This window comes from Anolis sagrei, chromosome 12 (assembly GCF_037176765.1).
Source record: "Anolis sagrei isolate rAnoSag1 chromosome 12, rAnoSag1.mat, whole genome shotgun sequence".
Classification (NCBI taxonomy): Eukaryota; Metazoa; Chordata; class Lepidosauria; order Squamata; family Dactyloidae; genus Anolis; species Anolis sagrei.
The window spans coordinates 11,399,245-11,425,532 of NC_090032.1; positions in this window are offsets into that span (position 1 = coordinate 11,399,245).

Here is a 26,288-nt window from a genome sequence, read left to right on the forward strand (position 1 = left end):
AAGGCAAAAATCAACTATTTTTATTGTGGAGAGAAGGCAGAAGCAGGCTACAAGCACTTGAGCACCATAGAGTTAAACTCCACACCCACCCCTATGCTCATACACGATATATCCTTTTCCCAATTCTCCTGCAGAGATGAAGGCTGGGCATTCAGAGGCATGCCCCCTCTTGCTTTGCTTCCTCCTCCTCCTCCTCCTTTTCCTCCTCTTCATCTTCATCCTCTGTCTGATCCCCGTCCAGCTCTCGAGGTGGCACCTGTATGCCCAGCTCGGCCTCCACCCTCCAGAGCCTGGCCCGCACCCCCCGCAGTAGCCCCCGCAGGACCTTGATGGCTTTCAGACACACCAGGCAACGACGGAGGTCCCTCTGGCCTGGAAGAGAAAGGGGAAGCGGGTCAAGAGGAGACTCTGGAGACATGCCACCCTTTTATGCTAGCTTTCATTGTGCCTTCAAAGTCTCCTCCCCATCTCTTGCCTCTCAACCTGTTCCTCTAGTACCCTTACCAGGCTCACCTGCTCAGCTTTATTTATTTATTTACAGTACTAGCTGTCCCCTGCCACACCTTGCTATGGCCCACATGGGGGTTCGGTGTGGGAGGTTTGGCCCAATTCTATCATTGGTGGGGTTCAGAATGCTCTGTGATTGTAGGTGAACTACAAATCCCAGCAACTACAACTCCCAAATGTCAAGATTCTATTTTTGGGGAGTTTGGGGAAAATAGAATCTTGACATTTGGGAGTTGTAGTTGCCCGGATTTATAGTTCACCTACAACCACAGAACATTCTGAATCAACGATAGAATTGGGCCAAACCTTCCACACAGAGCCCCCATGACCACCAGAGTGGGCCACAGCAACGCATGGCAGGGGATGGCTAGCTAAACATAAAAGCATAATTAACAATGGATAAGCCATCATTAAAACAGTAAAACAATCTCATCAACCATATCGTTGTTCCAGTCACATTTCCTTAAAGTGCTGATTGCACCTATTGTCCAAAAGCCTGGTCCCAAAACCATGCCTTTAGTTTCTTTTGAAAAACTAGGAGGGAGGTGGCCAATCTTACCTGTTTGTGTGAGAGAAGCCTCTCTGTGTGAGAGAAAGCCTCAGTGGGAGAATAGGTCCCAGTGTTAGTAGGTCTCAGAGTTTGAGGTAGGTCACGGGATGAAAAGACCTTGTGTGTGAAGCTCCAGTGTGAAGGTTGAAGGTTATGAACCTCCAGTGTGAAGGTTGAAGGTTATGAACCTCCAGTGTGAAGGTTGAAGGTTATGAACCTCCAGTGTGAAGGTTGAAGGTTATGAACCTCCAGTGTGAAGGTTGAAGGTTATGAACCTCCAGTGTGAAGGTTGAAGGTTATGAAACACGGAACTGATAAGTTACTCTGCTGTGCATTTAAGAGGAGGGTCTTTTGTTAATAAGCCCATTCATCCAACGGTGTCCTCAATGCCCACCCCATAGTGTCATCTTCACGGCAGGGAAGACTTACGGTCCTGGAGATGGTGGGCCTGCAGAGCCAGAAAGGTCTCCAGGGCTTCTCTCAGGTCCTTGAGGTCAGTCCGCAGGGGAGGTGGGGAGGGTGGCGGAGGGGGAAAGGGATAGAGTGGGAAGAGTGAGTAGCTGGAGATGGCCAGCGAGGGGGAGAGGGAGAGAGGAGCTGCCCCTTCCTTGCAGGAGTCCCAGGAGACGGAAGAGAGGGATGAGGCAGAGAGGGCTATGAAGGGCCTGGAGGAGGCGGCCGCCACGGCCAGGGGATCTCCTCGAGAAAGACCTGCAAGCAGAGAAGAGATGGAGGTGACCCAAAAAACTAGCCAGGGCCACAAGCATCTCCTACTTCCAGGATGCTTACTGCTGCGGGTGGTCTTCAGTACTTGAGGAGCTGACCGGGAACCTGAAAGAGACAACCAAGATGCTGGGTGACAATCTCTTCATAGGTTCTTGTGGGTTTTTTCAGGCTATAGAGCCATGTTCTAGAGGCATTTCTCCTGACGTTTCGCCTGCATCTATGGCAAGCATCCTCAGAGGTTGAGAAGGTCTGTTGGAAGTAGGAAAAATGGGTTTATATATCTGTGGAATGGCTGGGGTGGGGCAAGGAGCTCTTCCCTGCTGCAGTCAGAGCACCTGATGAACCAGCCTGGACACAGCATATTATTTGAGAACACAGAAATGCTGGACCACACCAACAACCACCATGTCAGACTACACAGAGAAGCCATTGAAATCCACAAGAAGCATGTGGACAATTTCAACAGAAAGGAAGAGACCATGAAAATGAACAAAATCTGGCTACCAGTATTAAAAAACTCTAAAATTATAACAGCTAAACAACAGAGAGGAAAAAACCAGGCACAGATTAACACCTCCCAGCAACAGATTTTCCCAGGCTCAGGCAGGCCTTCAAATGCTAATGAAGGTGATCAGCTAAACATTCACACCTAACTGCAGCAGGGAAGAGCTCCTTGCCCCACCCCAGCCATTCCACAGATATATAAACCCATTTTTCCTACTTCCAACAGACCTCACTATCTCTGAGGATGCTTGCCATAGATGCAGGCGAAACGTCAGGAGAAATGCCTCTAGAACATGGCTCTATAGCCCGAAAAAACCCACAAGAACCTAGTGATTCCAGCCATGAAAGCCTTCGACAATCTCTTCATACTTTTGACTCCTCATGACAGAAGAAGGTCAATTCTTCTGGATGTCCCCAGTAGAGTAAAACAGAAGTACCTTCTGGCTCTCGACGCTGGATCCGGACCTCAATGCGAATGAGCCTCCTGCGAGCGCGGGAGAGCTGGAGGCTGAGGGTTCGCAAGGAACGCGGGAAGAGTCGGCAGGCACGTTGGATCTTCAGCTCTGAAATGAGGAGAGTGTGAGGGTGGAGCAGGCATGTTGTCTGCCGTGAGACAACACCAGTAAAGGGGTCCAGGGAGATACTTACGTTTCTGGAGGTACTGGAACTGCAGACCGTTCAATGCCTCCAATTGCCCTTGCAGGGCCTCCAAAGTGAGAGGGGGCTCCGGCCACGGGGCCCAAGAGGTCGATTGCAGAGACTCCAGAGAGGCAGGTGCCAGAGACATGACTTCATGGGCTGGAAGGGGATTCATTGCTGAAGCTGCAAAGCGTCCTGCAAGAGGAGAGGACTGTGTCAGTCAGACAAGGCTAGCTGTGAAACTAAGGACCTCATCCCAGGCCCGTAGCGAGGGGGGGGGGTTTAGGGGTTCAACCCCCCCCCCCCGAAATGTTTCAGAATTTTTTTTAAAAAACCTGGTTTACTGGTTAACCAAATCCTCATGCTAAGTCTATGAGATGCAAAAAATCAAGAGTCCCTCCAGAACTGCAAGCACTATCTCAAGCAAATATTAGCAATTTATTCACACTGTCATTACTTGCAGCAATAGCCGATGTAGTTGTTCTGGTACAGCTGTACCAGGAGCTCCAACTTTATTTGCTTTGTATTACATGTTGGCTTGCAGTCCTAGGTTTCAGGGACTCTGCAGATAGGTGGCTTCTTTGGTTGCAGTCATAGGGCAAGTCACCTGTCCATCATTGTTAAGTTTTGGTCCCGCCCCTTGCTCAGGGCAATTGGGAAGGGAAGGGAGCCATTTTTAGTTAGTCTCAGCAAGGAAAGCTTATGTATAGGATGTGTGCAAGCTTCCCCTGTACAAAAGCTTCAACCCTTAAGACTTTCCGGGGGAGAAAGGTCTTAAGAGTCTCCAAAGAATTTCCAGGAAAACAGCCCTAAAGACCAAAGAACTCCAGCTGCAGAACATCTACTGCCTTGCTGGTAGGTCCACTCGGCGTTCGAGACGCAGTTCGACCCGGTAGCAGAGCCCACATCAGTAAGGGTTAGATTACAGTCAGCCTGGGAGAAGTTAAAATTGGGATTTTCCTTTAAAGAAGAAGTTATTGAAGACAGTTGCCTGTCCTTCGTGGGCAAGATTAGGAATTCACCATTGCCTAAAAGCTTGGAATCATTTGCTTAACTTTACTGAAGACAAAAGAAGTTTCTGTTTGATTGTTCATTAATTAAAGACTTTGTTGCACTTCTCAAGCCATCTAAAGACTGTTTGTGGTGCCCGCTGGGCAAAGGTTGCACATCCTGTTCTAAAGACAATTATTTACAGGCCCAGCACACGACAGAACAGTAGTGAAGCAACCAAGTTGGGGGGGGGGGGATATTGAATGCTCTCATTAAGGAGGCCAGACTTGGTGGAGGTGGTTGACAAGGGCGGAGCTGCAGGCTATTGAAGGCTGCTCTGCCCCCTGCTGTGCTCTTTGCTTCAGTGTGAGCTAGGAGGCAGGCTTCAACCCCCCCCCCCCTGTGAAATTTTCAAACCCCCCCCCCAAATTCAACCCCTCCCGAATTTTTTTCTGGCTACGGCCCTGCCTCATCCCATGGGGAAAATTCCCCCCTCATAGCTGTCACAGAGCCCATCAGATCTCATCACAAGATGCACATCTACTGCTGGCAGGGCTCCATGCTGGCAGCGTCAGTGAAGTGGGCTACAAGGGAGAAATCCAAACTTAGAGGAGACTGGGTTGTTGTTGGTTGTTGTAGGTTTTCCGGGCTATATGGCCATGTTCTAGAGGCATTTTCTCCTGACGTTTCACCTGCATCTATGGCAACTACCTCTGAGACTACCTAGAGACTACCTAGAGGAGACTACCTAGAAGAGACTACCTGTTTGAATTGGAAATCATGGGGACAGACCAGGAGCATGTTGGAAAGGTATGCTTTCTGGTGTGTGATGGGCAAGTGGGCAATATGGGCTATATGGCCATGTTCTAGAGGCATTTTCTCCTGACGTTTCACCTGCATCTATGGCAACTACCTCTGAGACTACCTAGAGACTACCAAGAGGAGACTACCTAGAAGAGACTACCCGTTTGAATTGGAAATCATGGGGACAGACCAGGAGCATGTTGGAAAGGTATGCTTTCTGGTGTGTGATGGGCAAGTGGGCAATATGGGCTATATGGCCATGTTCTAGAGGCATTTTCTCCTGACGTTTCACCTGCATCTATGGCAACTACCTCTGAGACTACCTAGAGACTACCTAGAGGAGACTACCTAGAAGAGACTACCTGTTTGAATTGGAAATCATGGGGACAGACCAGGAGCATGTTGGAAAGGTATGCTTTCTGGTGTGTGATGGGCAAGTGGGCAATATGGGCTATATGGCCATGTTCTAGAGGCATTTTCTCCTGACGTTTCACCTGCATCTATGGCAACTACCTCTGAGACTACCTAGAGACTACCAAGAGGAGACTACCTAGAAGAGACTACCTGTTTGAATTGGAAATCATGGGGACAGACCAGGAGCATGTTGGAAAGGTATGCTTTCTGGTGTGTGATGGGCAAGTGGGCAATATGGGCTATATGGCCATGTTCTAGAGGCATTTTCTCCTGACGTTTCACCTGCATCTATGGCAACTACCTCTGAGACTACCTAGAGACTACCTAGAGGAGACTACCTAGAAGAGACTACCTGTTTGATTGGAAATCATGGGGACAGACCAGGAGCATGTTGGAAAGGTATGCTTTCTGGTGTGTGATGGGCAAGTGGGCAATATGGGCTATATGGCCATGTTCTAGAGGCATTTTCTCCTGACGTTTCACCTGCATCTATGGCAACTACCTCTGAGACTACCTAGAGGAGACTACCTAGAAGAGACTACCTGTTTGAATTGGAAATCATGGGGACAGACCAGGAGCATGTTGGAAAGGTATGCTTTCTGGTGTGTGATGGGCAAGTGGGCAATATGGGCTATATGGCCATGTTCTAGAGGCATTTTCTTCTGACGTTTCACCTGCATCTATGGCAACTACCTCTGAGACTACCTAGAGACTACCTAGAGGAGACTACCTAGAAGAGACTACCCATTTGAATTGGAAATCATGGGGACAGACCAGGAGCATGTTGGAAATGCTTTCTGGTGTGTGATGGGCAAGTGGGCAATATGGGCTATATGGCCATGTTCTAGAGGCATTTTCTTCTGACGTTTCACCTGCATCTATGGCAACTACCTCTGAGACTACCTAGAGGAGACTACCTAGAAGAGACTACCTGTTTGAATTGGAAATCATGGGGACAGACCAGGAGCATGTTGGAAAGGTATGCTTTCTGGTGTGTGATGGGCAAGTGGGCAATATGGGCTATATGGCCATGTTCTAGAGGCATTTTCTTCTGACGTTTCACCTGCATCTATGGCAACTACCTCTGAGACTACCTAGAGACTACCTAGAGGAGACTACCTAGAAGAGACTACCCATTTGAATTGGAAATCATGGGGACAGACCAGGAGCATGTTGGAAATGCTTTCTGGTGTGTGATGGGCAAGTGGGCAATATGGGGAACTGGGGAATGGATTCGCCCCACTGTTCCCCCCCATCAAGGACATCCATGAGATGAGGTCCTCCCCTTGACCCCTTTCAATATTTATTTATCGTTTCAGGAGCAAACCAAACAGTTGTACTGCATTTTTTAACATTTATTGGTCGTGTCAGAACAACCAGTCAAATTATATTGCATTTCTAACAGAACAAAGCAAACAAGCAGATTACAAAATTTGTGAGTATGAGAGTTGATTAAATGTCCTTTGACCAGTATCTGGCCACTTGGAGTGCCTCTGGTGTTGCTGCAAGAAGGTCCTCCCTTGTGCATGTGGCAGGGCTCAGGGTGCATTGCAGCAGGTGGTCAGTGGTTTGCTCCTCTCTACACTCGCATGTCGAGGATTCCACTTTGTAGCCCCATTTCTGAAGGTTGGCTCTGCATCTCGTGGTGCCAGAGCGCAGTCTGTTCAGTGCCTTCCAGGTCGCCCAGTCCTCTGTGTGCCCAGGGGGGAGTCTCTCATTGGGTATCAGCCATTGGTTGAGGTTCTGGGTTTGGGTCTGCCACTTTTGGACTCTCGCTTGCTGAGGTGATCCAGTGAGTGTCTCTGTAGATCTTAGAAAACTATTTCTAGATTTAAGTCGTTGACGTGCTGGCTGATACCCAAACAGGGGATGGGCTGGAGATGTCTCTGCCTTGGTCCTTTCACTATTGGCTGCTACTTCCCGGCGGATGTCAGGTGGTGCAATGCCGGCTAGACAGTGTAATTTTTCCAGTGGTGTAGGGCGCAGGCACCCTGTGATAATGCGGCATGTCTCATTAAGAGCCACATCCACTGCTTTAGTGTGGTGAGATGTGTTCCACACTGGGCATGCATACTCAGCAGCAGAGTAGCACAGCGCAAGGGCAGATGTCTTCACTGTATCTGGTTGTGATCCCCAGGTTGTGCCAGTCAGCTTTCGTATGATATTGTTTCTAGCACCCACTTTTTGCTTGATGTTCAGGCAGTGCTTCTTGTAGGTCAGAGCACGGTCCAGAGTGACTCCCAGGTATTTGGGTGCGCTGCAATGCTCCAGTGGGATTCCTTCCCAGGTGATCTTCAGAGCTCGGGATGCTTGTCTGTTCTTGAGATGAAAGGCACATGTCTGTGTTTTAGATGGGTTGGGGATCAGTTGGTTTTCCCTGTAATAGGCAGTAAGAGCACCTAGAGCTGTTTGTTTTTTAACAAACAAACAGGCAAACAAACAAAACACAAATTTTGCAAGCTTGGTAGTTGATTAAATGTTCTTTGACCAGTCTCTGGCCACTTGGAGTGCCTCTGGTGTTACTATAAGAAGGTCCTTTCAGTTGAATGTTGTGACATACTATTGGGAGCACCCACAGACCGTAGACTTCCATGCCAGTTGTGTGGGTGATGTGTGCTATGAGGGAGAAATCTGAGCACAGGAGACTATCTGTGTTCAAATAGGAAATAATGGGGACAGTGTGGGAGGACACCAGAAAAATACTTGTTCCAGTGTGTGATGGCCAAGTGGGCGATATGGGGCACTGGGTGACAGATTCGCCCAGCTGCTCCACAATTTACCCCACTGTCCCCCACATCAAGGACTTATTTATTTATTTACTTACTTACTTTATTTGTATAACGCAGTTTCTCAGCCCATAGGCGACTCAACGCGGTTAACAACAAGAGCAAAAATTCAATGCTAACATCATACACTATTTAAAAACAATTAACTCCGTAGTATACTAAGTCATTACACATCAATGAACAACACATTAACATCTCGTAACTAGAATCGTGATCCAACTCGTCATCTGTAATTCCGTTTTCCTATATTCATTATATTCATTGCACTGCTTCTCCGAACGCCTGTTCAAATAGCCAGGTTTTCAGTTTTCTTCAAAACACCATTAACGAGGGGGCTGATCTAATGTCCATGGGAAGGGCGTTCCACAGCCGAGGGGCCACCACTGAGAAGGCCCTGTCCCTCGTCCCCGCCATACGTGCCTGTGTTGCAGGCGGGATCGAGAGCAGGGCCTCCCCAGAAGATCTTAAAGTCCTGGTGGATTCATAGGCGGAGATACCTTCGGATAGGTAACTTGGGCCAGAACCGTCTTCCATTTGATGAGGTCCTCCCCTTGATCCCTTTCAATTTAATGTTGTGACGTACTTTCGGGAGCACCCACTCACCATAGATTCATAAACCAGCTCCTGGCCCCATAAGCTACAGCTTCAGACTAAGTAGAACCTACTGGTCTTTTCCCAACCAGTTGCAAGGAGTATTCTTGATCATGCTGGGCTCATTGACCTCACTAGGAGAGGCTGAGAAGTAAAATTGAGTTGTGGGCCTGCCAGGAGGGTATAGGCCCTATCTTGCACAAATGTCCTCCTTCTGTCGTGATGAAATATGATATATGGTTTGAATGAATTGAATGGAAATGTATGGATGGGGCCTAATTTGGCTAAGATACCATTCTAATAGATTAAGGCCTGCAATGACAAAATCAAAAACTACCTGCTTGCTGAACTGTAATTAAACGTTGCTGAACTGCTGACATTTCTAAGAACTGTGACAATGATTAAGGGTTGAACTTTTGGGGGATAACAATGTGTTTACATTAATCAGAGACCATGGCTCTTTTAAGGAAATGTTTGCAAGATTCCTTATGTTAAGAAGGAATTTGTAGTGAATTTTATGATCTATGTTTTATTTTTGGTGTGTAGCTCTAGGTTACAATATGGTTGATAGGGAAGAATTGGCTCAAATAGGGTAGCAACAGTGAAGGCAGGATTAATTTGCAAATGTGAAGCCGATTGGTCGTATGCAGATGAGAGTATGCCAGGATTTGAAAAGTCCGCTGAGCCAGAATGGCAGTTACAGAACTGAACATTCTAAAGGGGCGGAGTCAAGTTTGAAAGAGGCAGTTAGAGATTGTCAATTTTAAAAAAAAGGTAGGAGCAGTTAGGAAACTTGGTTAGAGAGAAGCAGTTGGAAAATGGAGCTCAAGGTTTAAGGAAAAATAAAAGGCACCAGTGTGGCCTAAGTCAGAATATAGTTCAGCCAAGAATATATGAAGAAAGTAACATATTAGTTGATGTGAAACAGTGAGAGTTTCATAAGAAAAGTTAACCAAGTGAATGATACTGAATGTAAGACTTGAGACTGTAACAAAACACAAATGTAACCATAAAGCATTGGAACCAGAAGCTATAAATAAACTTTGTTACTTGGTTGCTTACCAGAGTGTCTCAAGCCTGTGATATAAAGCACAAAGGTTTAACAGCTCACAAGAAAGCCCCAGCCAATCTAAAAGGGAAACTGCAGCAGTACAAGGCAGTAAAGGGATTTAGAAAGGAAATTCTTTTCCCCCTCACTGAGTCAAAAGGAAAGGCACCTGTAAAAGGACAGAAACAGAGTATGTCCCAGGTATTAAAGTGGTGACAGAAAACTACATATGTGGTGTGGCATCAAGTATTCAGTTATGTGCAATGTTACGCACCACCGAAGTCAACACAAGGCTTGCGTTTATCAACACCAATTATGATGAGTCAACATCTGCCCGGATACTGAGATGGAGCCAAGATGTTTCAGGCTGGCCTGTCAGTAACTTATAACTTTGGGACAACATCAGTTAAATATTGCTATATAAGAGACCTTATTACAATCCAAAATTTGTGGCCGACCGTAGGAGTCTGGTCCACCTGCCATGATCTATTGAAAGAGATTGTGTACCTTGGGAGTGGCAGATCTGCAATGGAATGCAGTCTGGTCACTTTGCCTCCTTTTCTCAAGGGAAGAGAAAAGAGTGCGATTTTGGAGTCATGATTGGAATCTGTTTATACTGGTGTGATTCCTGCCTTGCGTGGCTACCTTCCATCCTGGCCTAGGAAGGTAGGCAATTTGGGTCTAGGATACTGGCATTGGGTCTAGCTTGGCCTGTCATTGAACATCGAGAAAACCAAACCAGCAGTCACCAATCAATCCCTTTCCAATGCCAGAAATACAGCTTAATGGTGTAACATTAGAAAATGTTGACCATTTCTGCTCCCTTGGCAGCCACCTCTCCACAAAAGTCAACATTGACACTGTTCTGTCGCGCGCTGGGTCTGTAAATAGTTGTCTTTAAAACAGGACGTGCAATCTTTGCCCAACGGGAAGCCAGGGGGCCTAAAGAGAAGTTCTCAGAGGTTTCCACCACAAACAGTCTTTAGATGGCTTGAGAAGTACGAAGTATTTTATTAATGAATAATCAAACAGAAACTTCTCTTGTCTTCAGTAAAGTTAATGATTGCAAGCTTTTGGGCAACTGGTGAATTCCTGAACATGCCCACGAAGGACAGGCAATTATTTATTTATTATTTATTTACTTTGCTTATGTACCGCAGTATCTCAAGCCCAAAGGCGACTCACAGTGGTTCACAAACAGTAAAAACAGTAGAAACAGCAGTGGTTCCATGCAACATATAACAATTGACTTAACACATTATCCATAAATTACCAATAAGCAATTACAATGCACAATTATTACAAAAAACAACCGTACCCAATCTTCTCATCATCCAAGCGTAGTCCAGGTTCGTCGTCCATTGTTCCATTCCTATGTTCCATTACCAGATTGCACTAAATTACTCAAACGCCTGCACAAACATCCAGGTCTTCACCTTTTTGCGGAATACCATTAGAGATGGTGCTAGTCTAATGTCCGTAGGAAGGGCGTTCCACAGCCGAGGAGCCACCACCGAGAAGGCCCTATCTCTCGTCCCCGCCAGCCGAGCTTGAGAAGCAGGCGGGATCGAGAGCAGGGTCTCCCCGGAAGATCTCAAAGTCCTGGTGGGTTCATAGGCAGAGATGCGGTCAGATAGGTAGCTTGGGCCAGAACCGTTTAGGGCTTTAAAGGCCAACGCCAGCACTTTGAATTCAGCCCGGTAGCAGATCGGTAGCCAGTGGAGTTGGTGCAACAGGGGGGTTGTATGCTCCCTGCGCTCCGCTCCTGTTAAAATCATGGCTGCCGAGCGTTGGACTAGTTGGAGCTTCCGAGCTGTCTTCAAAGGCAACCCCACGTAGAGAGCGTTGCAGTAGTCTAAACGGGATGTAACCAGAGCGTGGACTACCGTGGCCAAGTCGGACTTCCCAAGGTACGGGCACAGCTGGTGCACAAGCTTTAGCTGTGCAAATGCTCCCCTGGTCACCGCCGAAACCTGGGGTTCCAGGCTCAGTGATGAGTCCAGGGTCACACCCAAGCTGCGAACCTGCGTCTTCAGGGGGAGTGCGGCCCCATCCAACACAGGCTGTAACCCTATGCCCTGTTCGGCCTTGCGACTGACCAGGAGGACCTCTGTCTTGTCTGGATTCAATTTCAATTTGTTCACCCTCATCCAGACCGTCACAGCGGCCAAGCACCGGTTCAGGACCTGGACAGCCTCCTTAGTAGCAGGTGGAAAGGAGTGACAGAGTTGGACATCATCCGCATACAGATGACACCGTACCCCGAAACTCCGGATGATCTCCCCCAGCGGCTTCATGTAGATGTTAAACAACATGGGAGACAATATTGAGCCCTGAGGAACCCCACAAGACAATGGTTGTGGGGTTGAACAGGTGTCCCCCAACAACACCTTCTGAGATCGACCCTCCAGGAATGACCGGAGCCAAATCACCTGTTTAACTTCTCCCAGGCTGACTGAAACTTAAACCTAACTGATGTGGGCACCACTACCAGGTTGAACTGCATCTCAAAGCACCGAGTGGACCTACCAGCAAGGCCTGCAGTCTCTTCAGCTGGAGTTCTTTGATCTTTAGGGCTGCTTCCCTGGAAATTCTTTGGAGACTCTTTTCCTTCTGTTTCTGTTGGAATTTCTGTAACCCTGGGAATTCTTAGGAGACTCTTAAAACTGTCCTCCCCTGGCAATTCTTAAAGGCTGAAGCTTTTGTACAAGGGAAGCTTTACACACATCCTGTACATTGGCTAACCTAGCTGAGACTAACTAAAAAAAATGGCTCCCTTCCCTTCCCAATTGCCCTGAGCAAGGGGCAGGACCAAAACTTAATGATGATGGACAGGTGGCTTGCCCTATAACTGCAACCAAAAGAAGCCACCTATCTGCAGAGTCCCTGAAACCTAGGACTGCAAACAAACATTTAATGCAAAGCAAACAAAATGGGAGCTCCTGGTACAGCTGTACCAGAACAGACACTGAAATACAACACTGCCTGAGTTCTGCGAGTGCAGCATTTTTCTGAATGGAGCAGAGAGTGTTTAAGGACTGGGACATCCGTAGGGACACCAAGGTGCTTATTTATAAAGCCATTGTCCTTCCAACCCTGCTATACACCTGTGAGACGTGGACTGTCTACAGACATCACATGCAACTCCTGGAACGATTCCATCTGCGCTGCCTCCAGAAAATCCTGCAAATCTCTTGGGAAGACAAGCGGACAAATGTCAGCGTGCTGGAAGAAGCAAAGACCACCAGCATTGAAGCGATGGTCCTCTGCCATCAACTCCACTGGACTGGCCACGTTGTTCGGATGCCCGACCAAAGCAGTTGCTCTACTCCGAACTCAAGAACAGAAAATGGAACGTTGGTGGACAGGAAAAGAGATTGAAAGATGGGTTCAAAGCCAACCTTAAGAACTTTGGTATAGACACCGAGAAATGGGAAGCCCTGGCCCTTGAGTGCTCCAGCTGGAGGTCAGCTGTGACCAGAAGTGCTATAGAATTTGAAGAGGCACAAATGGAGGGTGAAAGAGAAACGTGCCAAGAGGAAGGCACGTCAAGCCAACCCTGATCAGGACCGCCTTCCACCTGGAAACCAATGCCCTCACTGCGGGAGAAGATGCAGATCGAGAATAGGGCTTCACAGTCACCTACGAACTGATCAGTGCTCTGATCTTGGAAGACTATCCTACTTGGACAACGAGGGATCGACTAAGTAATAGGCTTGGGCGATGCAGTTCACTAATTTCGTTATTTGTTATTAATTCGTATTTAAATTAGCTTACGATCCAATATCGAGCCATGCAGGAATAGTGTGAGGAGTAATTAAGAATTGAAACAATTTTTCCAATTTTCGTAATTATTTCGTAATTATTTTGTAATTATTTCGTAATTATTTCGTAATTATTTTCGTATGTCTGGTGCAAGTTTTACAATCTCGCATTTACCCCACTTCCGGTCCCTTTGCTCTGCTGCTTCCCTCCTCTTTCCTCATGCTTCTTCTTGCCTCACTCTGGGCTGCACTGGGCTACCTTCCTTCCTTCCTTCCTTCCTTCCTTCCTTCCTTCCTTCCAGCTGGCAAATCCCACATTCCTCCCTCCCTCCTCTTTCTCCTGGCATCCTTCTTGCCCAAAATTTCTCATTACTTTATTTTTCATACCCTCACTCTATGCCACAGCAATGCGTTGCCAGGTACAGCTAGTATAAAATATTATATTATAATATAATATAATATAATATACAATTATAATATAATATAATATACAATTATAATATAATATATTATATAATAATATAATAATATATATTATATTATATTCTTATAATACTATTATATTATAGTATTGTATATTATATTATAATATTACTAGCTGTGCCCTGCCACGCGTTGCTGTGGCCTATAGTAAAACTTATCAAAGTTGAGGTAGATATCTGGACTATTATGTGTGTGCAGCGGCGGGGGGAATGATGGAGCCTGGGGTTGCGTGTGTGTGTGCGGCGGCGGGGGGAGTGGGGTTGCATGTGTGTGTGCGGCGGCGGGGGGAGTGAGGTTGCGTGTGTGTGGCGGCGGAGGGAGTGATGGAGCGTGGGGTTGCGTGTGTGTGTGTGCGGCGGCGGGGGGAGTGATGAAGCGTGGGGTTGCGTGTGTGTGTGCGGCGGCGGGGGGAGTGGGGTTGCGTGTGTGTGTGCGGCGGCGGGGGGGGTGATGGAGCGTGGGGTTGTGTGTGTGTGGCGGCGGGGGGAGTGATGGAGCGTGGGGTTGCATGTGTGTGTGCGGCGGCGGGGGGAGTGGGGTTGCGTGTGTGTGTGTGGCGGCGGGGGGGTGATGGAGCGTGGGGTTGTGTGTGTGTGGCGGCGGGGGGAGTGATGGAGTGTGGGGTTGCGTGTGTGTGTGCGGCGGCGGGGGGAGTGGGGTTGCGTGTGTGTGTGCGGCGGCGGGGGGGTGATGGAGCGTGGGGTTGTGTGTGTGTGGCGGCGGGGGAGTGATGGAGCGTGGGGTTGCGTGTGTGTGTGCGGTGGTGGGGGGAGTGATGGAGCATGGGGTTGTGTGTATGCATGCGGCAGGGGGTGTGTGTGTGCGGGAAGCGGCGCGGCGGGGCTTGGAGTGGGCATGGCTTCTGCAGAGGAACGTTGGCCGGAAGGCTGTGTGCACGCGCCAGGGAACTTGTGGCTGGGCACCAATGCGCATGCTCAGTTGTTTTGCCGTTTTGTGAGTGTGTTGTTGTGTTGTTTTTCATTTTGAGTAGATATGTTTGTACCTTGTGGGTTGTGTTATGAGCTTGGGAATTTTGGTTAAGTTTCGTTGGGGGGTTGTGGAGTTTTGCTGTCCGGTTGAACCAACCTAACAGATTTATATATATAGATTATTATATTATATTATAATTGTATAATATAATATAATATAATATATATAATGTATTATAATATTATAATAATATAATATAATATACAATAATATAATATAATATACAATAATATAATATAATATAATATAATAATATAATATAATATAATATAATATAATATAATATAATATAATATAACATAACATAGTTGTTTGTTTTATCACACCAACAGTCAACAACAGAGGGAGAGGGAAGCTTCAGAAATTCCCCCTGTCCCATTTGGAAGTTTTTTTAGCATATTGCGCAATCACGTCCGCCATTTATGAATCGATTCGTAATTTACGAAATTTCGGAAATTTCGAAATTTTGAAATCTTAAATTTCGGAAGTCCTCAGAATTTCGAAACGCTAGCGCACCCTAGAAACGAAACGAGTTTACAACCAATTTTTTTCTTGATCGCCCAAGCCTACTAAGTAAGTAAGTAAGTAAGTAAGTACTGGCATTAGGCCTTCTCCTGGACAGGCTCTGACAAAACCAGATCCCAGTGGTGCAGGGACAGCAGAGTCCTCCAAGAAATAGACCATGTAGAGACATTACATCTATCTTGATAGAAGGGAGGCTTCTCTGGGTGCAACTCCCTAGTGTAGCCAGCATTACTTCAGCATTGTAATCACACACACCACACACAGACCATGCTCTCTGGACTCCACTTACCATGTTCCTGGCCCTCTTTCACTTCCGGTGCCCTGAAACAGAAGGATGGAATTCCTTTTGGAAGCGGAAAACTACTGGAAAATGATGGAGCTGGTAGGGTAGCCTGGATGATGGCAGCTCCATCATTTTCCTGGAAGCCCCACCACCTTCCCAGTGCCCTACCTTCGCAGCCAACACCCTCCCTCTACACCAGTGTTTCTCAACCTGGGGGTCGGGACCCCTGAAGGGGTCACGAGGGGGTGTCAGAGGGGTCGCCAAAGACCATCAGAAAACACAGTATTTTCTGATGGTCATGGGGATTCCATGTGGGAAGTTTGAGCCAATTCTATTGTTGGTGGAGTTCAGAATGTTCTTTGATTGTAATGAACTATAAATCCCAGCAACTACAATTCCCAAATGTCAAGATCTATTTTCCCCGGACTCCACCAGTGTTCACATTTGGGCATATTGAGTATTTGTGCCAAGTTTGGTCCAGATCCACCATTACATGAGTCCACAGTGCTCTCTGGATACAGGTGAACTACAACTCCCAAACTCAAGGTCAATGCCCATCAAACCCTTCCAATGTTTTCCATTAGTCATGGGAGCCAAGTTTGGTTCAAATCCATTGCTGGTGGTGTTCGGAATTATTATTATTATTTATTATTTACTTTGCTTCTATACCGCTGTATCTCAAGCCCGAAGGCGACTCACGGCGGTTCACAAACAGTAAAAACAGTAGAAACAGCAGTGGTTCCATACAACATATAACAATTGACTTAACACATTATCCATAAATTCCCAATAAGCAATTACAATGCACAATTATTACAAAAAACAACCGTACCCAATCTTCTCATCATCCAAGCGTAGTCCAGGTTCGTCGTCCATTGTTCCATTCCTATGTTCCATTACCAGATTGCACTAAATTACTCAAACGCCTGCACAAACATCCAGGTCTTCACCTTTTTGCGGAATACCATTAGAGATGGTGCTAGTCTAATGTCCGTAGGAAGGGCGTTCCACAGCAGAGGAGCCACCACCGAGAAGGCCCTATCTCTCGTCCCCGCCAGCCGAGCTTGAGAAGCAGGCGGGATCAAGAGCAGGGTCTCCCCGGAAGATCTCAAAGTCCTGGTGGGTTCATAGGCAGAGATGCGGTCAAATAGGTAGCTTGGGCCGGAACCGTTTAGGGCTTTAAAGGCCAACCCCAGCACTTTGAATTCAGCCCGGTAGCAGATCGGTAGCCAGTGGAGTTGGCGCAACAGGGGGGTTGTATGCTCCCTGCGCTCCGCTCCTGTTAAAATCATGGCTGCCGAGTGTTGGACTAGTTGGAGCTTCCGAGCTGTCTTCAAAGGCAACCCCACGTAGAGAGCGTTGCAGTAGTCTAAACGGGATGTAACCAGAGCGTGGACTACCGTGGCCAAGTCAGACTTCCCAAGGGACGGGCGCAGTTGGCGCACAAGCTTTAGCTGTGCAAATGCTCCCCTGGTCACCGCCGAAACCTGGGGCTCCAGGCTCAGCGATGAGTCCAGGGTCACACCCAAGCTGCGAACCTGCGTCTTCAGGGGGAGTGCGACCCCATCCAACACAGGCTGTAACCCTATGCCCTGTTCGGCCTTGCGACTGACCAGGAGGACCTCTGTCTTGTCTGGATTCAGTTTCAATTTGTTCGCCCCCATCCAGACCGTCACAGCGGCCAGGCACCGGTTCAGGACCTGGATTATAAGTGAACTATAAATCCTAGCAACTACAACTCCCAAATTACAAAATCAATCCTCGCCCAACCCCACTAGCATTCACATTTGGGTGTATTGGGTATTTGTGCCCAGTTTGGTCCAGTGAATGAAAATGCATCCTGCATATCAGATATTTACATTATGATTTATAACAGTAGTAAAATGAGTGTTATGAAGTAGCAATGAAAACAATATTATGGTTGGGGGTCACCACAACATGGGGGGCTGTATTAAGGGGTCACGCCATTAGGAAGGTTGAGAACCACTGCTCTACACCAACCTAGGTATAGAGAAGACCTAATGAAGGTAGCACATCTTCTCAGAGGATGACCTGGTGTAGAGAAGTGGGAGGAGCTTAGAGGGGAGAGTTTGAAAAACGACAGTTTATGTTCAGTCAGAGTTAGGGTTTAGGTTCAGAGGAGTGAACAGTCATGAGTTAGGTTTTAGGTTCCAAGGAGTGAGGAGTTAGGGTTTAGCAGTGAGGAGTTAGAGTGAGGAGTTGAGAGAGAAGGAGAGGAAAAGGTGGCTGAGTGACTTCTGAAGCAAAGTTTCGAGGCTTTGGAAAGCCGGGTCTGGCTATTGAAAGTTTCTCTGGCTAGGGTAGCCGAAAGGGGGAAACATAGCCGGAATTCTTTAGTCCAAGGAGAGGCTAAAGAATAGCTTATTTAGAATTTGATCTAGGAAGGATCAAATAAGGGAAATATCCCTGTATTGATACTTTGTCCGAAGCAAGTGCTCTATGTCAAGAAGATACTGTATAACCTGAAAGAGTGTAACATTCATCTAACCAAGCATTATTCTGAGTTCCATAAGAAAAGTTACAACTTGCAACCACACGCTTTGTGCTCAATAAACTTGTTAACTTTTGTTTGAAGACTGCCTCACCTCCATCAATTCTGCATCCAGTGTGCCATATCTCCCAATAATACCTCACATCACACATTGGTGGCACCATTAAGAGTAATAAATAATAAATCGTCCCTCCTCTCTCCTAATTCGTTACACCTGGTCACAGCCAACTGCCCACCTCCTCTCCATTCCCTAGTGCTGGGGTCTCTGCAGCTTGTTGACCATTTCCAAAGGATGCAGCTGGGATGTGCGTATGGAAAAAGTGGACCCTCATCCCACATGGACCTTGCTGTCCAGGACCTCCTGTGCTTTGCCTTCCTCGAGGTGCCAGCATGTTCAGGACAGCCTAAGGGAAGCCCCCATTCTTCATCACAACCCTTTAGGAGCAGCCGGAGGTGTCTCATGAGTTACTTACTTTGCCTTGTCATCCTTGTTTTGCTGGCTGGATCTCCTAAGGGGAAAAGAAAGGAAGGAAAGCCAAGAAGGAAGGACGGAGAGATGGGACACCAGGCAAGTGGATCATACGTGTTCAGGTGTAGGATGAAGGGACTACAGTAGAGTAGGAGAGCTCCTCAGATGCCTGGACACACTAAACCAGTGTTTCTCAACCTGGGGGTCGGGACCCCTAGTGGGGTCGCATTTTCATCAGAAAACACAATATTTTCTGTATTGTCGAAGGCTTTCATGACCGGAATCACTGGGTTGTTGTAGGTTTTTTTCGGGCTATATGGCCATGATCAAAAGATCTTGGAGTCCTCGTGGACAACAAGTTAAACATGAGCCAACAATGTGATGTGGCAGCAAAAAAAGCCAATGGGATGTTGGCCTGCATCAATAGGAGCCTAGTGTCTAGATCTAAGGAAGTAATGCTACCCCTCTATTCTGCTTTGGTTAGACCACATCTGGAATACTGTGTCCAATTCTGGGCACCACAATTCAAGAGAGATATTGACAAGCTGGAATGTGTCCAGAGGAGGGCGACTAAAATGATCAAGGGTCTGGAGAACAAGCCCTATGAGGAGCGGCTTAGGGAACTGGGCATGTTTAGCCTGAAGAAGAGAAGGCTGAGAGGAGATATGATAGCCATGTATAAATATGTGAGAGGAAGTCATAGGGAGGAGGGAGTACGCTTGTTTTCTGCTTCCTTGGAGACTAGGACGCGGAACAATGGCTTCAAACTACAAGAGAGGAGATTCCATCTGAACATTAGGAAGAACTTCCTGACTGTGAGAGCCGTTCAGCAGTGGAACTCTCTGCCCCGGAGTGTGGTGGAGGCTCCTTCTTTGGAAGCTTTTAAGCAGAGGCTGGATGGCCATTTGTCAGGGGTGCTTTGAATGCAATATTCCTGCTTCTTGGCAGAATGGGGTTGGACTGGATGGCCCATGAGGTCTCTTCCAACTCTTTGATTCTATGATTCTATGATTCTATAATTCTATGATTCTATGATTCTAATCACCTCTCAACAAAATATTGCCCCAGGCAATGCCAGGCCATCAAATTGGACACACTAAACCAGCATTTCTCAACCTGCAAGTCGGGACCCCAAGGGGGGTCGCCATAGATAATCAAGAAACACAGTATTTTCTGTATTGTCGAAGGCTTTCATGGCCGGAATCACTGGGTTGTTGTAGGTTTTTTTCGGGCTATATGGCCATGTTCTAATCACCTCTCAACAAAAGATTGCCCCAGGCACTGCCAGGCCATCAAATGCTAATGCTAAAGGTGGTCAGTTGAAACATTCACACCTAGCTCCAACAGACAAGAGTCTTTTGTCCCACCCTGGTCATTCTGCAGATATATAAACCCCTTTTCCCCTAGTTCCAACAGACCTCACTACCTCTGAGGATGTCTGCCATAGTTGCAGGCGAAACGTCAGGAGAAAATGTCTCTAGAACATGGCCATATAGCCCAAAAAAACCTACAACAACACAGTATTTTCTGTTGGTCATGGTGATTCTGTGTGACAAGTTTGGTTCAATTCCATTGTTGGTGGGGTTCAGAATGCTCTTTGATTGTTGATGAACTATAAGTTACTGACAGGTTGTTTGAATGTGATTTTACCTTGGCAATTTGGTATATATGTAATTTATCTAAGTACCACCTTAAAGTACCACCTTAAAGTGTGGGGAGGCTAAATTAACTAATTTATGAGGCCATAAAAAAAGACTCCAGCAAAGCATTCCAGCGGGGAAGCATGCGGGGAATGCGGAAGTGCTTCATCAGTGTCGCAGATGGACGATGAAAGCGACAGCTCCCCTAGCAGCCAGAAAAGATTAAATAGCCTCTGTCTATGTCTGTATATGTTGTATGTCAAAATTGGCATTGAATGTTTGCCATATATGTGTACAATGTGATCCGCCCTGAGTCCCCTGCGGGGTGAGAAGGGCGGAATATAAAAGCTGTAAATAAATAAATATTTGTGTGTGTACGATATGTATTTTAAAAATAAAAATTCAAAAAAATTATATACCCTGCTTTTCTCTCCACCGGAGCCCCCAATGCTGCAGCAGGTTAAACCGCTGACCCGAACTTGCTGACCAAGAGGTTGGCGATTTGACTCCAGGGAGCAGGGTTTGCTCCCGCTATTGGCCCCAGCCCTAGCCATTTGAAAACATGCAAATGTGAGATTAATAGGTACCACTTTGATGGAAAGGTAACGGCGCTCTGTGCACTCATGCTGGCCACATGACCTTGGAGGCATCTACGGACAAGGTCGGCTCTTCGGCTTAGAAATGGAGATGAGCACCAACCCCCAGAGTCTATCTATGTTCACATTTGGGCCAATGGAGCATTCATGCCAAGTTTGGTCCAGAGTCCACAGTGCTCTCTGGATGTAGGTGAACTACAACTCCAAAACCCAAGGTCAATGCCCACCAAACCCTTCCAGTATTTTTTGTTGGTCATGGGAGTGTGTGTGCCAAGTTTGGTTCAATTCCATCAGTGTTGTAGTTCAGAATACTCTTTGATTTAGGTGAACTATAAATCCCAGTAACTACAACTCCCAAATCATAGAATCATAGAATCATAGAGTTGGAAGAGACCTCATGGGCCATCCAGTCCAACTCCCTGCCAAGAAGCAGGAATATTGCATTCAAATCACCATGTCAAAATCTATTTTCCTCAAACTCTATGTTCATCTTTGGGCAAATGGAGCATTCGTCCCAAGTTTGGTCTAGATCCTTCATTGTTCGAGTCCACAGTGCTTTCTGGATGTAGGTGAACTACAACTCCAAAACTCAAGGTCAATGCCCACCAAACCCTTCTAGTGTTTTCTGTTCATCATGGGAGTTCTGTGTGACAAGTTTGGTTCAATTCTATTGTTGGTGGGGTTCAGAATGCTCTTTGATTGTAGGTGAACTATAAATCCCAGTAACTACAACTCCCAAAAGCCAAGGTCTATTTCCCCTAAACTCCATTTGTGTTCATCTTTGGGCAAATTGAGCATTTGTGCCAAGTTTGGTCTAGATCAGGGTTTCTCAACCTTCTCAATGCTGCGACCCCTTAATACAGTTCCTCATGTTGTGGTGACCCCCAAACATAACATTATTTTGCTACTTCATAACTGTAATTTTGCTCCTATTATGAATGGTAATGCAATTATCTGATAAGCAGGATATATTTTCACTGGACCAAATTTGGCACAAATACCCGATATGCCCAAATTTGAATAGTTGTGAGGTTTGGGGGGGGGGGGGGGGTTTGATTGGTTTTTGTCATTTGGGAGTTGGAGTTGTTGGGATTTATAGTTCACCTACAATCTGAACTCCACCAGCGATGGAATTGAATCAAACTTGGCACACAAAACTCCCATGGCCAACAGAAAACACAGGAAGGGTTTGGTGGGCACTGACTTTGAGTTTTGGGAGTTGTAGTTCACCTACATCCAGAGATCACTGTGGACTCAAACAATGATGGATCCTGGACCAAACTTACACAAATACTCAGTATGTCGAAATGTGTACTCTGGTGGAGTTTGGGGAAAACAGACCTTGACATTTGGGAGTTGTAGTTGCTGAGATTTATAGTCCACCTACAATCAAAGAGCATTCTGAACCCCACCAATGATTGAATTGGGCCAAACTTCCTACACAGAACCCCCATGACCAACAGAAAGTACTGTGTTTCCTGATGGTCTTTGGTGACCCCTCTCACACCCCCTGGCGACCCCCTCAGGGGTCCCGACCCCCAGGTTGAGAACCACTGGTCTAGATCCTTCAATGCTCTTTGATTGTAGGTGAACTAGAAATCCCAAACGTCAAGGTCCATTTTCTCCAAACTCCACCAATGTTTATATTTGGGCATGTTGAGTATTCGTGCCAAGTGTGGTCCAGATCCATCATTGTTTGAGTCCACAGTGCTCTCTGGATGTAGGTGAACTACAACTCCAAAACTCAAGGTCAGTGCCCACCAAACCCTTCTAGTGTTTTCTGTTGGTCATGGGAGTTCTGTGTGACAAGTTTGGTTCAATTCCATTGTTGGTGGAGTTCAGCATGCTCTTTGATCTAATGTCAAGGAGTAAGTTTACTTTTCACGAGGAGACTCAAAGTAGCTCTTGGGGGTGCTGAGAGTTCTCCACCCCACACTGTCCAAGACCTATGTGGGGTCCTCAGGACCAGAAAGGAAGGATCCCGGGCCCCAAAGAGGTGGCCCTTCAAGGCAGGTGGGGTCATGCCAGGAGAGGAAGGGCCCACTAACAACTGAGCATCTTTACTAGACACTCCCATGGCTCCTTGGGCCTCCAGGGTGTGACTGTTGGGGGTGGTCTTGCCTCTCCCTGCCCAATTTACCTTCTGGGAAAACAGGAGACCTCTCCCCCCATCATCCCACTCCAGAAAGAGGCCACCAACCGAGCCAATTCTGGGGCCACAATCTTCCCAGCGCTCTGGGGAAACTGAGGCCTGCAAGATTCCATGGCTGGTTGTGAGGTCATAGCTGGGCTGAGCATGGAAAACAAAGGCCCTTGCAGTCAGGAATGATGCTCCATAGGTAGCATCCTTGCCATAGGTGGGATCATAGAATCATAGAATCAAAGAGTTGGAAGAGACCTCATGGGCCATCCAGTCCAACCCCTTTCTGCCAAGAAGCAGGAATATTGCATTCAAAGCACCCCTGACAGATGGCCATCCAGCCTCTGCTTAAAAGCTTCCAAAGAAGGAGCCTCCACCACACTCCGGGGCAGAGAGTTCCACAGCTGAACGGCTCTCACAGTCAGGAAGTTCTTCCTAATGTTCAGATGGAATCTCCTCTCTTGTAGTTTGAAGCCATTGTCCCATGTCCTAGTCTGCAAGGAAGCAGAAAACAAGCTTGCTCCCCCCTCCCTGTGGCTTCCTCTCATATATTTATCATATCTCCTCTCAGCCTTCTCTTTCTTCAGCCTAAACATGCCCAGCTCCTTAAGCCGCTCCTCATAGGGCTTGTTCTCCAGACCCTTGATCATTTTAGTCGCCCTCCTCTGGACACATTCCAGCTTGTCAATATCTCTCTTGAATTGTGGTGCCCAGAATTGGACACAATATTCCAGATGTGGTCTAACCAAAGCAGAATAGAGGGGTAGCATGACTTCCCTAGATCTAGACACTAGGCTCCTATTGATGCAGGACAAAATCCCATTGGCTTTTCTTGCCGCCACATCACATTCCTGGCTCATGTTTAACTTGTTGTCCACGAGGACTCCAAGATCTTTTTCATACGTACTGCTCTCGAGCCAGGCATTGTCCCCCATTCTGTATCTTTGCATTTCGCTTTTCCTGCCAAAGTGGAGTATCTTGCATTTGTCCCTGTTGAACTTCGTTTTGTTAGTTTTGGCCCATCATCTCTCTAATCTGTCAAGATTGTTTCAAATCCTGCTCCTGTCCTCTGGAGTATTGGCTCTCCCTCCCAATTTGGTGTCGTCTGCTAACTTGATGATCATAACTTCCAACCCTTCGTCTAAGTCATTAATAAAGATGTCGAACAGGACCGGGCCCAGGACGGAACCCTGCGGCACTCCACTTGTCACTTCTTTCCAAGATGAAGAGGAAGCATTGGGGAGAATCACCCTCTGGGTTTGTCCATTTAACCAATTACAGATCCACCTCACCGTAGTTCTGCCTAGCCCACAGCAGTTAATGTTACCTTTTCTTCCCTGGCCCAGCACTTTTCTTCCCTGGCCCAGCACTCTGAGCACCAATAAGTCGGGCGTCCCATTCAAGTTTCCCACAACTGCCCCCTACGTCCCAACACCATTCTAGAGCATCCTGGGAGATCCCTCATTGTTTGAGTCCACAGGGCTCTTTGGATGTGAACTACAACTCCCAAACTCAAGGTCAATGCCCACCAAACCCCTCCAGTATTTTTTGTTGGTCATGGGAGTTTGTGTGCCAAGTTTGGTTCAATTCCACCAGTGGTGTAGTTCAGAATAGTCTTTGATTTAGGCGAACTATAAATCCCAGTAACTACAACTCCCAAATGTTAAAGTCTATTTTCCTCAAACTCCATCTTTGGGCAAATGAAGCATTCATTGTTTGAGTCCACAGTGCTCTCTGGCTGTAGGTGAACTACAACTCCAAAACTCAAGGTCAATGCCCATCAAACCCTTCGAGTGTTTTTTGTTCACCATGGGGTTCTGTGTGACAAGTTTGGTTCAATTCCATTGTTGGTGGGGTTCAGAATGCTCTTTGATTATAGGTGAACTATAAATCCCAGTAACTACAACTCCCAAAAGCCAAGGTCTATTTTCCCCAAACTCCATCTGTGTTCATCTTTGGGCAAATGGAGCATTCGTGCCAAGTTTGGTCTAAAATGATCAAGGGTCTGGAGAACACGCCCTATGAGGAGCGGCTTAGGGAACTGGGCATGTTTAGCCTGAAGAAGAGAAGGCTGAGAGGAGATATGATGAGGGCCATGTATAAATATGTGAGAGGAAGCCACAGGGAGGAGGGAGCAAGCTTGTTTTCTGCTTCCTTGGAGACTAGGACGCGGAACAATGGCTTCAAACTACAAGAGAGGAGATTCCATCTGAACATGAGGAAGAACTTCCTGACTGTGAGAGCCGTTCAGCAGTGGAACTCTCTGCCCCGGAGTGTGGTGGAGGCTCCTTCTTTGGAAGCTTTTAAGCAGAGGCTGGATGGCCATCTGTCAGGGGTGATTTGGATGCAATATTCCTGCTTCTTGGCAGAATGGGGTTGGACTGGATGGCCCATGAGGTCTCTTCCAACTCTTCTATGATTCTATGATTTTAGATCCTTCATTGTTCGAGTCCACAGTGCTTTCTGGATGTAGGTGAACTGCAACTCCAAAACTCAAGGTCAATGCCCACCAAACCCTTCTAGTGTTTTCTGTTGGTCATGAGAGTTCTGTGTGACAAATTCCATTGTTGGTGGAATTCAGAATACTCTTTTGATTGTAGGTTAACTTTAAACCCAGCAACTACAACTCCCAAATGACAAAATCAACCCACTCCAACCCCACCAGTGTTTAAATTTGGGTGTGTCCGGTATGTATTGTCAAAGGCCTTCATGGCTGGAGTCAATGGGCTGCTGTGTGTTTCCAGACGCATTCTCTCCTGACATTTCTCCCACATCAGAGTGGAGTTCAGAATGCTCTTTGATTGTAAGTTAACTATAAATCCCAGCAACCTCAATCAATTTTTTTTAGTGATGGTCATTCCTCGGGTTAGTACATGTCTTCTGGCTTTGTCCAGTGGATTTTGAGTTATGATGTCACTCAAAATCATATATATCTATATCGATGGCTGGATGGCTCTTTGTCAGGAGGGCTCCGATTACATTTTCTTGCCCTGGTGAAGAGAGTTGGACTGGATGGCCTTAAGTATTTTCTGTTGGTCATGAGAGTTCTGTGTGGGAAGTTTGCCCCAATTTTCTCGTTTTTGGGGTTCAGAATGCACTTTGATTGTAGGTGAACTATAAATCCCAGTAAGTACAACTCCCAAATGTCAAGGTCTATTTCCCCCAAACTCCATGTGTGTTCATATTTGGGCGTATTGAGTGCTTGTGATTGTGCCTATTGTAATTTTATATTGCTATGTTTTCATTTGTTTTATGTAATTACGTTGTTGTTTATTGCTTGCGTTTTTGGTTTTATTTTATGTAATTTTGTCTGGGCTTGTCCTCATG